We start from the raw sequence: 15,242 nt of genomic DNA, 5'->3' as shown, positions 1-15,242 counted from the left end.
TTCATTTTTTTATATTAAATGTCTTTTCTTTTATAAAATAATGGTGACAGAAAATGATAGGTGTTTTGTTTTTTTTTAAATGCTGGTCACCTGATGATGATGGGCTCCCAATTTTACCCCCACAATCATAAATCTCAAAAAGATCTGGGGTCCAAATCACCTTCCATCTAGGACTACAAAAACACTATTAGTTCAGCCCAGTCTAACTAAAAATATTCCAAAATAAAGAATCTCTTGCTTATTATTAGCTCATCCTATTGTCGGCCACTAATGCTTGGGGGGGGGGATTTTTTTTTCCTTTGTGCCAAGTTGAAGTCTGCCTTCCTCCCTGCTCCCACCATGACTTCCATGCATTGGTAAGTCCTATCCCCTAGAATAATGCATCCATCAGAATGGGATGGGTGAAACCAAAAAAGAAAACAAAAACAAAAAAACCCCACATCTGTTTGAAGGCATCAGACAACTAGCAAGAGAGCCAAGACTGTGGAGGAGCTGTGATGGTCAGTTTTAGATGTCAGCCCAGGAGCTACAGTCCCAGTTATTCAATCAAATGCTAATCTAGGTGTTACTATAAAGTTTTTTGGTAGATGTGATTAAAGTATTTAATCATTTTAGGTTAAATAAGGAAGATTATCCTAGATAATGTGCGTGAGCCTGATCCAACCAATTCCAAGGCTTTAAGAGCAGAACTGAGGTTCTCTGAGGAAGAAAAAATTTGTCCTAGTCCAATCTCCACATGGTATACACTAACACCCTTCAACAAATAACTTAATATATATGTGCCTGTATTTATATACAAATAGATGATATATATTATTTTGATGGTATATAAATAGTACATAGAACCATAATCCACAATTAAAACCATCCTTTAGAGAAAATTCCAGGACCAAGTGGCTTGACTAGCAAATTCTTCCACATCTTTAAAGGAAGAAATTGTATCAAACTTATCAATATAAACTCTTCCAGAGAACAGGAAAACAGGGCATACATCCCAATTCATTTTCTGAGGCCTGCATATAACACTGACTCAAAACTTCACTAGGACATTACCAAAAAGCATTATGGATGACTTTTTCTCATAAGCACAAAAATCCTATACCAATTATTTAAAAAAAAAACAAACCCAGATACATAAAAAAGGATAATACAAAGGTTGGCTTAACATTCTAAAAATTAATATAATTCATCACATGAAAAGACTAAAAATGTTTTATAATAACTAAAATAGCATCAAATAGTACTGATACACTAGATTTTAAAAAGGCAAGTTGAAACAATCTAGTCATAGAAAAAGATTAAAAATATTAATATTCTACCTTAACTACAGGCTTATCATATGTGATTTTTAAAAAACTGTTTTATTGACTATGCCAAAGTCTCTAAAATGAATGTGTTAACTACTTTTAAAATGAGAAAAATAAAAGGAAAATGTACCTCTAAAAACAGGGAACTCTTTGAGAAAATGATGGAAGTTTTTAAAAAATCTTAGAATACTTTAAATTTTTTAAAGTTTAAGAGGAAAATGACATACCACTACTTAAGAGATCTTGACATTTTTTCCATCTAGATTCAAGAAGAAATATTAGGAATACCAGACAAATTAGGAATTTAGGTTAAATACATGAAATAGTTTCTCAAGCAGATTACTCAATAGGATGACAGAATAATCTTGATAGCTTTAAATCCAACACAAGGACTTAAGGTGGAGGCGTGATGTGCTTCTTAGGGGACTCAACAGCAAGCTCTAAGGAACAGGTGGAAGGCAGGACATGTGGGCAGGCACAGGATAAAGCATGATCCTCAAGTCCCAAGGTGGAGAACGTTCAGATTGTGTTAGTTGCTCAGCCGTATCCAACTCTTTGTGACCCCATAGACTGCAGCCCACCAGCTTCCTCTGGAATTCTCCACGGAATTCTCCAGGCAAGAATACTGGAGTGCGTTGCCATTCGCTTCTCCAGGGGATCTCCCCCACCCAGGGATCAAACCCAGGTCTCCTGCACTGCAGGCAGATTCTTTACTGACTGAGCCACCAGGGACAGATTACCTGGCATTTAATTCCCTAAACAGACTGCTATGAGCTAAATTAAATTGTGTTTCCTTCAGAATTCATATGTTGAAGTCTGTTACCCTAAATCCTCAGAATGTGGCCTTTAAAGAGGTGGTGGCTCTTTAAAAGAGTGGACATGACTGAGTGACTTAACACTCACTTTTCAAGATTAAATGAAGTCATTAGTGGGCCCTAATCCAATACAACTGGTGTCCTTTTAAGCAGAGATGAGGACAAGAGAGGCACAGAGGGAAGACCGACCATGTGAAGACACGGAGAAAGCAGCCACCCACAGGCAAAGGAGCAAGTCCTAAGAAGAAACCAACCCCAGCAACACCTTGAACTTGGGCTTCCAGCCTCCGGAAACTCTACTGTTTAAACCACACAGTTTGTGGTACTTTGTTATGGCAGTCCCAGCAAACAAATACATAGATATAACTGCAAAAATTAAAATTTTATCCTTTCCCACCAAAAGAGTTTTAAGGCCAATACACTGAAGGAATCTTACATGGTTTTAAGGTATATACTGTGGCCCTCCTATAGAAGTATAGATCATTAGTTGTTTTATTCTAAGAAAGGTGAACTTTCTCTAGTAACCTTAACCAAATCATGTCACAGATCTTTGTACTACACCCCAGTGCTTTCCAAAATTTTAGTAAGCCCTGCCTCCCCCATGTTACAGTAAGAAAGTTTAATTTATATCTACACTATAAAAGCCTTAACATTTCAACACTTGAAAGGACAATCTAAATCTAAAGAAAATATCAACAGTATCGTAAATTATTTTAAAAAAACCAATTAACAATCAGCATCTCCTGAGAACTCACAATAGTCAGGTGTAGATCAAAGCATTTTACATGAATTAACTCAATCCCAATAACCCTCTGATGTAGCTACTATTACAACCTCTATTTCAGAGAAAGAAACTGATGAATGTCCAAGCTAGTAAATGAAAGAGCTAGGATTTAAACCCAGGAAAAACTGGCTCCAAAGCCCACATTCTTAACCACTGCCCAGTGAAGAATAAGGAGGGCACTACTGAGCATAAGTATTAATTGATGGAGTCGGTCTAAGCTTGAACGCTGGCTCAGCCACTGACAGGTGTATGACTTTGGGCAAACTTAAGCTCTTTATGTCTTAGGTTCGTTGGCTATAAAATGGAGGAAATTAAATGAGAAATGTAGACACATTGAGTGAAGAGTCTGGTACAAAACAATGTCTACTAATCAGTCTGGTACATAATAATGTCTACTAATTAATAAGTCCTTATTATTTCTTTTTTCGGCCACACCCTGGTGCAAGCTGAACCTTAAGTTTCCCCACCAAGGATGAAACCCTCACTCCCTGCTGGGGAAGTGAAGAGTCTTAACCAGTGGACCGCCAGGAAAGTTCCAAATCCTTACTATTTCTAATTCTACCTTCCTGAATATACAAGAACAATCCAAAAACATCTACTGTGGGGACTCTAAGAAAAATAGCATGGGGTTCTCTTCTTTCATCTGTACTTCTTTCTTTCCTACTATTCCAGAAATGCATATACTATTCCAAAAATCTCATTTCTCATAAGAGGTATATGGAATCAGATTAGCAGTTAGATCAGTCTTACTTTCTGTCTCCAACAGAGATACCTAATAATTTGGGTAAGGACAACAGTATAGTTACATGGCAAGTTCAAAAAATTCTGGACTTTGCTCAAACATCCAACATTTAATAAAAATTCAATGTACTTAACCTTTACTGAATTAAAAAAAATACCAACTTCATAACATTTCTTGGGATTACAAGAGAACTATTTGCTCATTATTTCAAGGTTCAGAATTCCTTATTTTAGTATTCCTACTCTTCCTGGTTTATGTGGTTAGAACACACTCTCCTTCCATCTCCATTTTTCCAAATATTGCTTTTGTATTCATGTGAAAGTCTCAGTTTTCTTCATCTACTTATAACTGAATTTCTCTAAACCGTTTCCATTTTTGAAGCATTTTTCTTGAGATGATTTAGTGGGAAGAACACTGGGCTAGGAGCCAGGGGTCCTCACTCTGCCATCTCATCTCTTAGATTCCTCATCTTAAAAGGCAAGAGGCGGGGGGAAAAAAAGCAAGAGGACTGCACCGTATAAATTTGTAATAGGTTCCCTTATATCTCTAAGCCTCACAGTTCCATGACTCTGGGTCTTCCAACTAGAAATCATTCAGCATTCCAACAATTTCCCTACACTTTTTACTCCAGTTAGCCAAGGAGGAGTAGGCATGTACAGATTCAGGGGCAGCTGCTGCTGCTGCTAAGTCGCTTCAGTCGTGTCCGACTCTGTGCGACCCATAGATGGCAGCCCAATAGCCTCCCCCATCCCTGAGGAAGACGCCATAATCAAGAAGCCCAGGTTATAGAAGGAAAGACAACACTATTTTGTGAATCAACAGAAATAGGTTAGGAACAAAAGTGAGACACTAAGGAGAAACCAAAGACCAAAAAAAAAAAAAAAAAAGTCAGAAAACACATAGCCTAACTCTAAGCTCATCCCTACACATCTATTAATATCTGAAGGACTAAGAAACAGAAAAAGCTTTCGGCAGCAGAGGTTATCCAGCCTTCACATTTGCCTCAAGGGAGCAATGCAACCCTGTGACATCTTTGTAATGTTGTTGCTAAAATGGCCTACTACAAAATAGGTATTACTGGGGTATCTGATGACTGAATTAATGTTCAGATAAACTGAAAGCCCTTGTAAATGCTACTGGTACTGCTACATAACAGGAAATCTGAGTTCAAGGCCAGATGAGAATTACACAGCATTAGCTGTCCTGGTTCTAAAGGGAAGAAGACTGAAATTAGTTGGGAGGGGGGAGATTTAGCCTAATGGCATTTCTAATGAGCTGATGATACTGGAAGCACGCCCCTGAAAGATAAAAGGACAGATTAACAGGCACAGACTATCTCCAAGGCAGGCTTCCAATGTGGGGCTAGTGGTAAAGAACCTACCTGCCAATGCAAGACATGTCAGAGAGGCAGGTTCGATCCCTGGGTTGGGAAGATACCCTGGAGGGCAAAGCAACCCATTCCAGTATTCTTGCCTGGAGAATCCCATGAACAAGAGGAGCCTGGCGGGTTACAGCCCGTCGGGTCACAAAGAGTTGGACATGACTGAAGCAACTTAGTACACAGTAATCTCTAAGGCATTAGAATATGTATTTCCTACCCCAATATCCTGGTAGCTCAAACGGTAAAAAAAAACTGCCTGAAATTCGGGAGAACTGGGTGTGATCCCTGGGTTGGAAAGATCCCCTGGAGAAGGGAACCGCTTCCCACTCCAGTATTCTGGCCTGGAGAATTTCATGGACTGTATAGTCCATGGGGTCTCAAAGAGTCAGATGACTGAGTGACTTTCACTCACTCACCCTGATGGCAGAGTCCAAGAAAGCACTCTTTAGTTTCCTTCTAAAGACTCAGACCTTCTTGGCTTATGATTGGCTAGGGGACAAAGGAGAATAAAAATCAACAAAAGGATAAGGAAGTTGGCCAGTTCTAAAAATTCTCAGGCCAGTCTATTTTGCTGTTTCTCTAAGTGTGGTCCCTGGATCACCAATAACAGACCCAGAAAGGGGGTGCTTGCTTAACATGCAGACTCAGGACCCATCACTGATTTCCAGAATCAAATTTCTGAGAGTAGTACAAATAAAAACCACATGAGTTATCACCGCACACTTCTCAGAACGGCTGGCATCAAAAAGAACACAAATGCTGGCAAGGATGTGGAGAAAAGAGAATCATCTTACACTATTGGTCAGAATGTAAATTTGTGCACTCACTATGGGAAACAGTACGGAAGTTTTTCAAAAACTAAAATGAGATCTATGTGACCCAGCAATTCCACTCCTGGTGATACATCTGAAAAAAAACAAAAGCACTAATTGGAAAAGATACACGTACCCTAATGTTCATAGCAGCATTATTTACAATTGCTAAGATACGGAAGGAACCTAAATGTCAATCAACAGATGTATGGATAAAGAGGTAATAAATATATGCCATGGACTAATACTCAACTAAAAATGAAAAACAAAATTTGCCCATCTGCAACAACATGGATGGACTCGGACGGCAGTATGCTAAGTGAAAAGTCTGACAGAGAAAGATAAATGCTGTATGGTATCACTGATACGTGGAATGTAAAAAAAAATACAACCAATATGTAACAAAAAAGAAGCCAATTCACAGATATAGAGGAAAAACTAGTGATCACAGGGTGGCAGCGGGGTAACAAAGGTGTGGGGAGTGGGAAGCGAGAACTACCAGGTATAAGACAGGTTCAAGGATGTTATTGTACAACACAGGGAATATAGCCAATATTTTGTAATAACTGCAAGTGGAAAGTAATCTTTAAAATTATATAAACAATTTTAATATATACAAAAAATTGGGAGACGGGTATTTACATTTTGGGGGGGGGTATTTACATTTTCAAGGCGCAAATTCATGTTTAAGAACTGTCCCAGATGTGCAGGGAGGGTGAGAATAAGTTGAGGATGAAGTTCTTTTGACTGGATTAATCAAATTCAGCTATGATAACAGCACTGTTTGGGGACCATTAAAAACTCTTAATTTCTCAGGTAACAGCTGCTCCTAGTTGTTTAACAGCTAAGAGGGGGACAATTAAAGGGCCTGAAAAATGCATTTTCATAACCGGGTTTAACAGTTCCTTGCCGCCTGTTATCTTGCTAGTTTATTCACTGGTTTCTCCTTTAAAAATAAATCGGATCAATCCCGGAATTTTCAGAAAGAATCACAAACTCCAAAAGAGAAGAGATTTTTTGAATAGTGCAGAACTGAAGACACTCAACGCTATAAAAAGTAAGGTTTTATTTAAAAGAAAATTACCAGTTCAGTCTCCCCCAGCTCTTCAGCACCGATGAAAGCTGGTAATTTGTGGGTGGCAGAGAAGGAAGATTTTGAAGAAGGGGTGCAAAGAGCGAGAAGTCCGACCCAACTACCTAATTTTTAGTGAATTCAATGAATTGCCAGAAAACAAAAACAAAAACACGCAGGCAAGTGTTTTATCTATAAACACTCCCGAGCTCTCACTATTTCTCCTCCTTTAGGATAAAAACACCAAAGGCCTGCAGGAAAGTCAAGTTATACTTCAGCTGTCCCCCGAATGTGTAGACCTATGTCCACGCAAAGCGATCCCCTCTTCTTCCCCGGATTACCAGGCTTTACCCTCAGCACGAAAACCGGCGCCTGGAACCCGTTTGCCAACGTTTTTCCTCGAGATGATAGCACCGCCGCGGCCTTTCGATGGGGGTACGACCCGGAGGGCTGCCGCCCGAGCGCCGTCCTGAGGAGCGGGTCCCCTTACCCCCCCGACACAAAGGCATTTCCCGGGGCCAGGCCCGCCGCCGCACTCACCCTGCCGGCTCTTCGCGTCGGACCACTTACCTGACGCTCCCGCCGCGCTCCGGAGGCCGGGGCCCGAATCCGCCTGGGAGGCGCGCGCGCTCACGGCGCCGCCAGCAGCCGCCGCGGGGACCGGCCGTGCCGCAGCGGCGCGCGCCCCGAACCTCCCTGCCCCAGCTCGCGCGGCCACGCGGCTGAGTCACCCGGCGCTTCACGTTAAGAGTCCCCCTCGCCGCGCGGGGCACGCCGGGAAGGCCGGGCTCAGGCCCGCCCCCTGGGCCGCAGGCCACGGAGTGTCCCCTTTCCTTCCCGACACGCCCCACGGCGCCACGGAGGGCGCTGCCCCACGGCGCCGGGGAGGGCGCTCCCCATCTTGCACAGCCGCGAGAGGTCAATTTCTGAGCTGCGGATGCCCTGTTTCAATTATTTAAAGTCTGAAACGGAAAAGTTAGTAGTTATATCTGAATGGCGAAATAAGCGCGCGCAGCCCCGGGACAGCCAATGCGTGAGTGACTGTGAAAGTCGCGCGGTCGTGTCCGACTCTTTGTGACCCCTCGGACTATACTGTCCCTGGGATTCTCCGGACCTGAATACTGGAGTGGGCAGCCGGTCCCTTCCCCAGGGGACCTTCCCAACCCGGGGATCGAACCCAGGACAGCCAACACTTTTAGAAAATTGTGAAGCCCGGATCTTTACATAATATCTGGAAGGAGAAGTTTATAAGAATAATGGAGTTCTTTAAACACGTTTTGCTTGGAAATCCCTATACTGGATATGCATTCTGACCGAAAGGAGGGTGAAAAGCTCCACGTTTTTCTCAAATCTTGAGTTTAATGATGGCAAACAAAGCTGAATTTTCAACAAATTTTTATTCACCCTAAAGCAAATTATTGGAAAATTGTGTTATGAGTAAAATACTTCAACACTCAAAAAAATCTATGTATACTCCATGACCTATAAAGCATATAAAAGGACAGAAATAGCCAGTCCTTTCTGTCGTGCCTCCTACTGAGTGCATGCTGTGTGCTGAGTCGCTTAAGTCATGTCCGACTCTGTGACGCCATGGACTGTAGCCCGCCAGGCTCCTCTGACCATGGGATTCTGCAGGCAAGAAAAGTGTAGTGGGTTCCAATGCTCTACACTTTTAAAAGTTAATAAAAGTTATACTGATTATGCAAAGTATTATTTTAAAATTGTCAGAAACCAATTAAGTTAATAATAGTACAATTTCTTAAATTTTGAGTGCACTTTTTTGTTACTTAAGAGTCTAAGAACTAGTTTTAGGGCTGCTGGTTAGGATTAGAGTTGCAATGGAAGGAATAAGAGAAAATATCTTATTCTAGTAGCTTGCAGTGGTAGCTGGATACTTATATAGCAAAACTGCCTCATTAAGGGCAACAACTTTAAAAAATTGAAGCTATAGTTTGTTCATTATAATTTTATCTTAGAGTGTAGAGAGGATCATTACTGAATTCTGTTCTTTCACTTCACTTATAATGACGGTAAAGCATCCAGCGTTGTGTTTGACATTCAAAAAACTAAGATCATGGCATCCAGTTCCATCACTTCATGGCAAATAGAAGGGGGAAACGTAGAAGCAGTGACAGATTTTATTTTCTTGGGCTTCAAAATCACTGCGGAGGGTGAGTGTAGCCGTGAAATTAAAAGATGTTTGCTCCTTAGAAGGAAAGCTAGACAAACCTAGACAGCATGTTAAAAAGCAGAGACTAGATTGCGACAGCAACCATGTCTGGTCGTGGGAAGGGTGGCAAAGGCCTCGGCAAGGGGGGTGCTAAGCGCCACCGCAAAGTCTTGCGGGACAACATTCAGGGTATTACTAAGCCAGCTATCCGGCGTCAAAAAAAAAAAAAAAAAGCAGAGACTATACTTTGCTGACAAAGGTCCATCTAGTCAAAGCTATGGTTTTTCCAGTAGTCATATACAGATGTGAGAGTTGGACCATAAAGAAGGCTGAGCACCATAGAACTGATGCTTTTGAATTGTGGTGTTGCTTGAGAATCGCTTGGACAACAAGGAGACCAAACCAGTCAATCCTAAAGGAAATCAACCCTGAAAATTCACTGGAAGGACTGATGCTGAAGCTGAAGCTCCAATACTTTGGCCACCTGATGCGAAGAGCCAACTCATTGGAAAAGACCTTGATGCTGGGAGTGATTGAAGGCAAAAGGAGAAGAGGGTGGCAGAGAATGAGGTGGTTAGATAGTATCACCAACTCGGTGGACATGAATTTGAGCAAACTCCGGGAGATAGTGAAGGACAGAGGAGCCTGGCATGCTGCAGTCCCCTGGCATGGGGTCGCAAAGAGTTGGGCACGACTTAGCAACTGAACAACACCTGTGTTTGAATCAGGATGGGCTAGGTTATATATAGTACTGCACTAGTCACCTGTAGGTCAGGTGACTCTCCAGGGCAGCTCACCTCCACGTGGTGACTCAGCATTTCCAGCTGCTTCCGTCTCTGGCTCTGCCAACCCAATGTGAGGTTCCACATCAGAGACGGCAGAAGAGCTACACTGGAGGATTCTGCAAAGGCTTTTCTTTGCCTCCTCCGGTTATGGACCTTTCATTTCTGCTGACCTTTCATTGGCCTGAGCTAGTCACATGGCCAAACCTGACTGACTCCCAGAAGGCTGGGAGGTACAACTTCCTGTGTGCTGGGGAAAAGGAACAAGAAAAAAAGATTTGGTAAACACAGCATTGTCTCTCTCACAGTGTTCAATAGTAAAGATAAATATAAACCAATCTGAAAGTGTTACAGGATCCAAGCTTTACAACCAGAGTTAACATAGAGAACTGTTCAAACTAAAGCCTTTATTTCCATTTCTATATAGTACAGTGTTATGTCTGTTGACTTAAAAAAAAAATTCACAACCTAAAAGTTGAGAGTTATGTTTTATTTGGTGGGAAGTTTTAGGACTTCAAACCCAGGAGACAGCAAGCATCTCAAGTAACCCTGAGATGTTAGGGTTACTGCTGAGCGAGGAGGTGAGGGAGAGGAGCCAGGTTATACCATTTTGCAACAAAGGGCAGGCAGTCTGAACATCAAATGATTATTGTTAAAGAAAACCAAATATTCCAAGTTAAGGAATTTAGCGCTTTTCTCTGTATGGAAAGATTCAAGAGTCTGGGCTCACTGAAATCATTCCTTTCGTACGCACCTCAGCATCTGGAGCCAGTATCCAAGGTCTACACGTCTTGAGCTTCCTTTCCTCAGGGCTCATTGTGGGAAGTGGCCATTGTCTGATGGCGGCTAGATAGCAGGTATTCTTCTCCTTCCTGAGGGTCCTCAAAGCTCACTGGCTTACACTGGAGGGCTGCAATTGCTGATAACTGTGACATCCTTGTTTAATGATATGGCAGGAAATATTTCACTTCTCTTGTCCTTTGAGTGAAAAGAAAGAAAAAACTTTTCTGATGTTCACGTAAGGCAGTTCCTGAAACAAATTCTCACTTTATGGAAAGGTTTCTTTCAGCAAATTTGTAATATATTACAAAACTCTGGACCCAACATTGGAGAATTAGGCTAACTATTGTGTCTTTTAATTAGGAGTTAAGAGTAAATTATTCTATTTTTGCTTCTAATTTCATAAACTGTTAATGAGCGTCCATGGGGTCACGAAGAGTCGGACACGACTGAGCGAGTAAACAACAAAAACAAATTTCATATAATGAATAGCGTATCAGATCTGATATTTTGGGGGTAGACATTAAGGAGATGGATTATGAAAACTGTATGGTCATAGAAAGCTGATTTTTATCAATTTATTTCTAATTTAATGAATCTCCGAAACCTGAATCTCTCAGATGTGTTTGTATCTGGAGTTGAAACGTTTTTAATGTCAAATTGGCAGACCAGAAATTTTCGATTGTCACAATGGCCAGTTCAAAAGGCAATATAGTTCATTTGATTGTGTTATTTAAGTTCCTTAAATATAACATCTGCTGCTGCTGCTGCTAAGTCCCTTCAGTCAGTGGCTGACTCTGTGCAACCCCATAGACGGCAGCCCACCAGGCTTCTCCGTCCCTGGGATTCTCCAGGCAAGAACACTGGAGTGGGTTGCCATTTCCTTCTCCAATGCAGGAAAGTGAAAAGTGAAAGTGAAGTTGCTCAGTCGTGTCCGACTCTTCACGACCCCATGGACTGCAGCCTACCAGGCTCCTCCGTCCATGGGATTTTCCAGGCAAGGTTACTGGAGTGAGTTGCCTTTGCCTTCTCCAAAATATAACATGTACTACTAGTAAATATTACAAAGCACTTTCCACAGTATTTCTCATGACAACTTCTCAAAAGCCTTGTGTGAAAGAAAAAATGAAGCTGGTATTGCCAAGACAGCTCTCTAAAATGGAGCCAGGAGGCCACTGAGGAAATGTGACTTATGCATGCTCAGTCTGGATGGAATCTGACCTTTTGATCTGATGAAGTAATCCAGAACATTTGCCAGAGACTGCTGACAGTCTATCTACCTATTGGACTCTCACCCTAAAAAACTCATGATTCCTTAAAGACAAGTATTTTTCTGACTTGCATTGGAGTTAATCACCATTTTTTGCCAGACAACTTTTAACAACCTCATGGCTTTTTGTGTTTATAAGCCTCTGACGCTGGGAGGGATTGGGGGCAGGAGGAGAAGGGGACGACAGAGGGTGAGATGGCTGGATGGCATCGCTGACTCGATGGATGTGAATCTCAGTGAACTCCGGGAGTTGGTGATGGACAGGGAGGCCTGGTGTGCTGCGATTCATGGGGTCGAAAAGAGTCGGACACAACTGAGCGACTGATCTGATCTGATGTGATCTGATTCTTTTTCTTACCAGGAACCCTCCTTCAGGGTTACCCAAATCTATGTGTCCCCAGTTAGAGTTCTAAGTAAACTTTTCTTATTTGTAGCCTCCTGCGTAATTTTTTGGTTGACACCTGGGAGATAGATTTTACTACTCAAATTCACAAACAAGAAAAACAAGACATAAACAAGTAAAGTATCTAAGGTCATTTAACTACTCAGTTGTTCTGGTGGGCTGAAAACTCAGACCAGCTGACCCCAAAGTTCTTGCTTGACATTCCTTGAGTGAGTGGCAGCTCCACCTGCTTCCAGGTGAACTCCTGAGCACTTCTAGACAGCACCCTAAATGCCTTCAACTGTTAAAACCAAGTAAATTACGGTTGACTCAATCTTAGAATGAAAATATTTTAAAGTAATAGCTATTATCAATCATATAAGAAACTAATTATCCTTTCTACATACTACATTGTATGTAGTAAATATAAAAACAAACCCCCAAATGCCAAGATTTTTTAACTCACTCAAAAGAATTACATTTGCAAAAACAATTTCTTTAAATGCTTTAGGTTGTATAATCTCTAGACCTGCAGACATATCAAATGAAACTTTATCAAAGAATAATCACTTATGTTTGGGAGTCCAAAATTGGGCTCAAATATAGATGCAAATGACTATTTCTGACTTTTTAGCAGGGGCCAGAACTCTGCATATTGACCCAAAGTAGATTCACAAGAATCTTTTGTACTTCACTTTCATCTGTTCACCTTCAGTAGCAATCTCTTCATGAAAGTCACAAAGGCTTATGACCAGCAGGAAACAGACTGGACCTTAAGTACATAATCAACCAGAGAAGCAAGAATTTTAAGTTCCTAGTGACTAGAATTTGCTACTAAATCGTTATTAATGTACATATGCTTTACATACAACTTCAGTATGCCATTTAGTCTCATTTATAGGACTATGTTTCATCTGCAAAATCAATAAACATACAACCATAGTCCAAAGGTGTAGGACCCCAAGAGAATTACAAAGATGATAACCACAGGGTCTTTCCTCTAAGGGAACTTTAAAAAGTTAAGTTTGGTTATTTTGGTAACCAAATAGGAGATAAAGGGAAGTGAATCCACATCAGAATATTCCACTATGAAGTAAAAAAAGAAATGATAGAATATCCTAATTTTGCTGTCCCGTGTGAATTAATAGATATAGGTATTATGCATCAATAGGTCCTAAGATTATAAAAAGAGAGAATTCGATATTACATGCCTCCCGAGGGAAGACCACCCCACCACCTAAAATGCTGCTAGACGGATGGAACCTAAAGTGGGTCTAGACTTGAGATATAGTTGCCAATTTAAAGGAAACAGAGAACAGAGGGACATGTTGAACTGCACCGTGAATCACACAATCTGTGAAGTCCTGACCACAGAGGACTACAGGTCAAAAGGCCTCATTTCTTCAAGAGAAAACTTGTAAAGTTAAAAAAAAAAAAGACTTAAAAGTTCAATTTTTTCAAACGTGCATGTATGTGTGTAGGGGAAAACCTATACTGTCTAGGGGAGAACACTTGTGTGGTCAAACCATTTTTAAAAAGGAAGTGAAAGTGGTTACTGTAATGGTTACTTGTTTGTTGGTGGTGAAACGGTTGTGATTGGGAAGCAATAGACAGAAGGGACTCCTAATAGGTATTGAAGTTCTGTTTCTTAACTCAATGGTGATTACAAAAGTATTTGCCTTCCAGTTCCAGTTCAGTCGCTCAGTCGTGTCTGACTCTTTGCGACCCCAAGAACCACAGCATGCCAGGCCTCCCTGTCCATCACCAACTCCCGGAGTTCACCCAAACCTATGTCCATTGAGTCAGTGATGCCATCCAACCATCTCATCCTCTGTTGTCCTCTTCTCCTCCTGCCCTCAATCTTTCCCAGCCTCCGGGTCTTTTCAAATGAGTCAGCTCTTCGCATCAGGTGGCCAAAGTATTGCAGTTTCACCTTCAGCATCAGTCCTTCCAATGAATATTCAGGACTAATTTGCTTTAGGATGGACTGGTTGGATCTCCTTGCAGTCCAAGGGACTCTCAAGAGTCTTCTCCAACACCACAGTTCAAAAGCATCAATTCTTCAGTGCTCAGCTTTCTTTATAGTCCAACTCTCACATCCACACATGACCACTGGAAAAACCATAGCCTTGATGAGATGGACCTTTGTTGACAAAGTAATGTCTCTGCTTTTCAATACGCTGTCTAGGTTGGTCATAACTTTCCTTCCAAGAAGTAAGCGTCTTTTGATTTCATGGCTGCAATCACCATCTGCAGTGATTTTGGAGCCCAGAAAAATAAAGTCAGCCACTGTTTCCATTGTTTCCCCATCTATTTCCCATGAAGTGATGGGACCAGATGCCATGATCTTTGTTTTCTGAATGTTGAGCTTTAAGCCAACTTTTTCACTCTCCTCTTTCACTTTTGTCAAGAGGCTCTTTATTTCTTCTTCACTTTCTGCCATAAGGGTGGTGTCATCTGCATATCTGAGGTTATTGATATTTCTCCCCACAATCTTGATTCCAGCCTGTGCTTCCTCCAGCCCAGAGTTTCTCATGATGTACTCTGCATATAAATTAAATAAGCAGAGTGACAATATACAGCCTTGATGTACTCCTTTTCCTATTTGGAACCAGTCTGTTGTTCCATGTCCAGTTCTAACTGTTGCTTCCTGACCTGCATACAGGTTTCTCAAGAGGCAGGTCAAGTGGTCTGGTATTCCCATCTCTTTCAGAATTTTCCACAGTTTATTGTGATCCACACAGTCAAAGGCTTTGGCATAGTCAGTAAAGCAGAAATAGATGTTTTTCTGGAACTCTCTTGCTTTTTCCATGATCCAGGGGCTGTTGGCAATTTGATCTCTGGTTCCTCTGCCTTTTCTAAAACCAGCTTGAACATCAGGAAGTTCACAGTTCACATATTGCTGAAGCCTGGCTTGGAGAATTTTAAGTATTACTTTACTAGCG

General features: G+C 41.4%; 1 protein-coding gene across 5 annotated transcripts in view; it reads right to left on the bottom strand.

The window, feature by feature from the left end:
- KCTD20 (potassium channel tetramerization domain containing 20) overlaps positions 1-9,905 on the bottom strand; it is a 38,469-nt gene extending 28,564 nt beyond the window's left edge. For 2 of the 5 annotated variants that reach the window (XM_070777880.1, XM_019985932.2), the window contains exon 1: positions 7,484-7,624. The gene's annotated coding sequence lies outside the window, so the exon portion shown is untranslated. Of the gene's footprint in view, positions 1-5,856; positions 5,876-7,483; positions 7,634-9,880 lie in introns of those variants that run through there. The other 3 variants (XM_070777882.1, XM_019985934.2, XM_070777881.1) reach the window with 3 other exon arrangements.
- Positions 9,906-15,242: the final 5,337 nt, after the last annotated feature.

Source organism: Bos indicus, chromosome 23 (genome assembly GCF_029378745.1).
Source record: "Bos indicus isolate NIAB-ARS_2022 breed Sahiwal x Tharparkar chromosome 23, NIAB-ARS_B.indTharparkar_mat_pri_1.0, whole genome shotgun sequence".
Classification (NCBI taxonomy): domain Eukaryota; kingdom Metazoa; phylum Chordata; class Mammalia; order Artiodactyla; family Bovidae; genus Bos; species Bos indicus.
The sequence above is the reverse complement of the archived record's forward strand: the minus strand, read 5'-3'. Positions and strand labels throughout refer to the sequence as shown.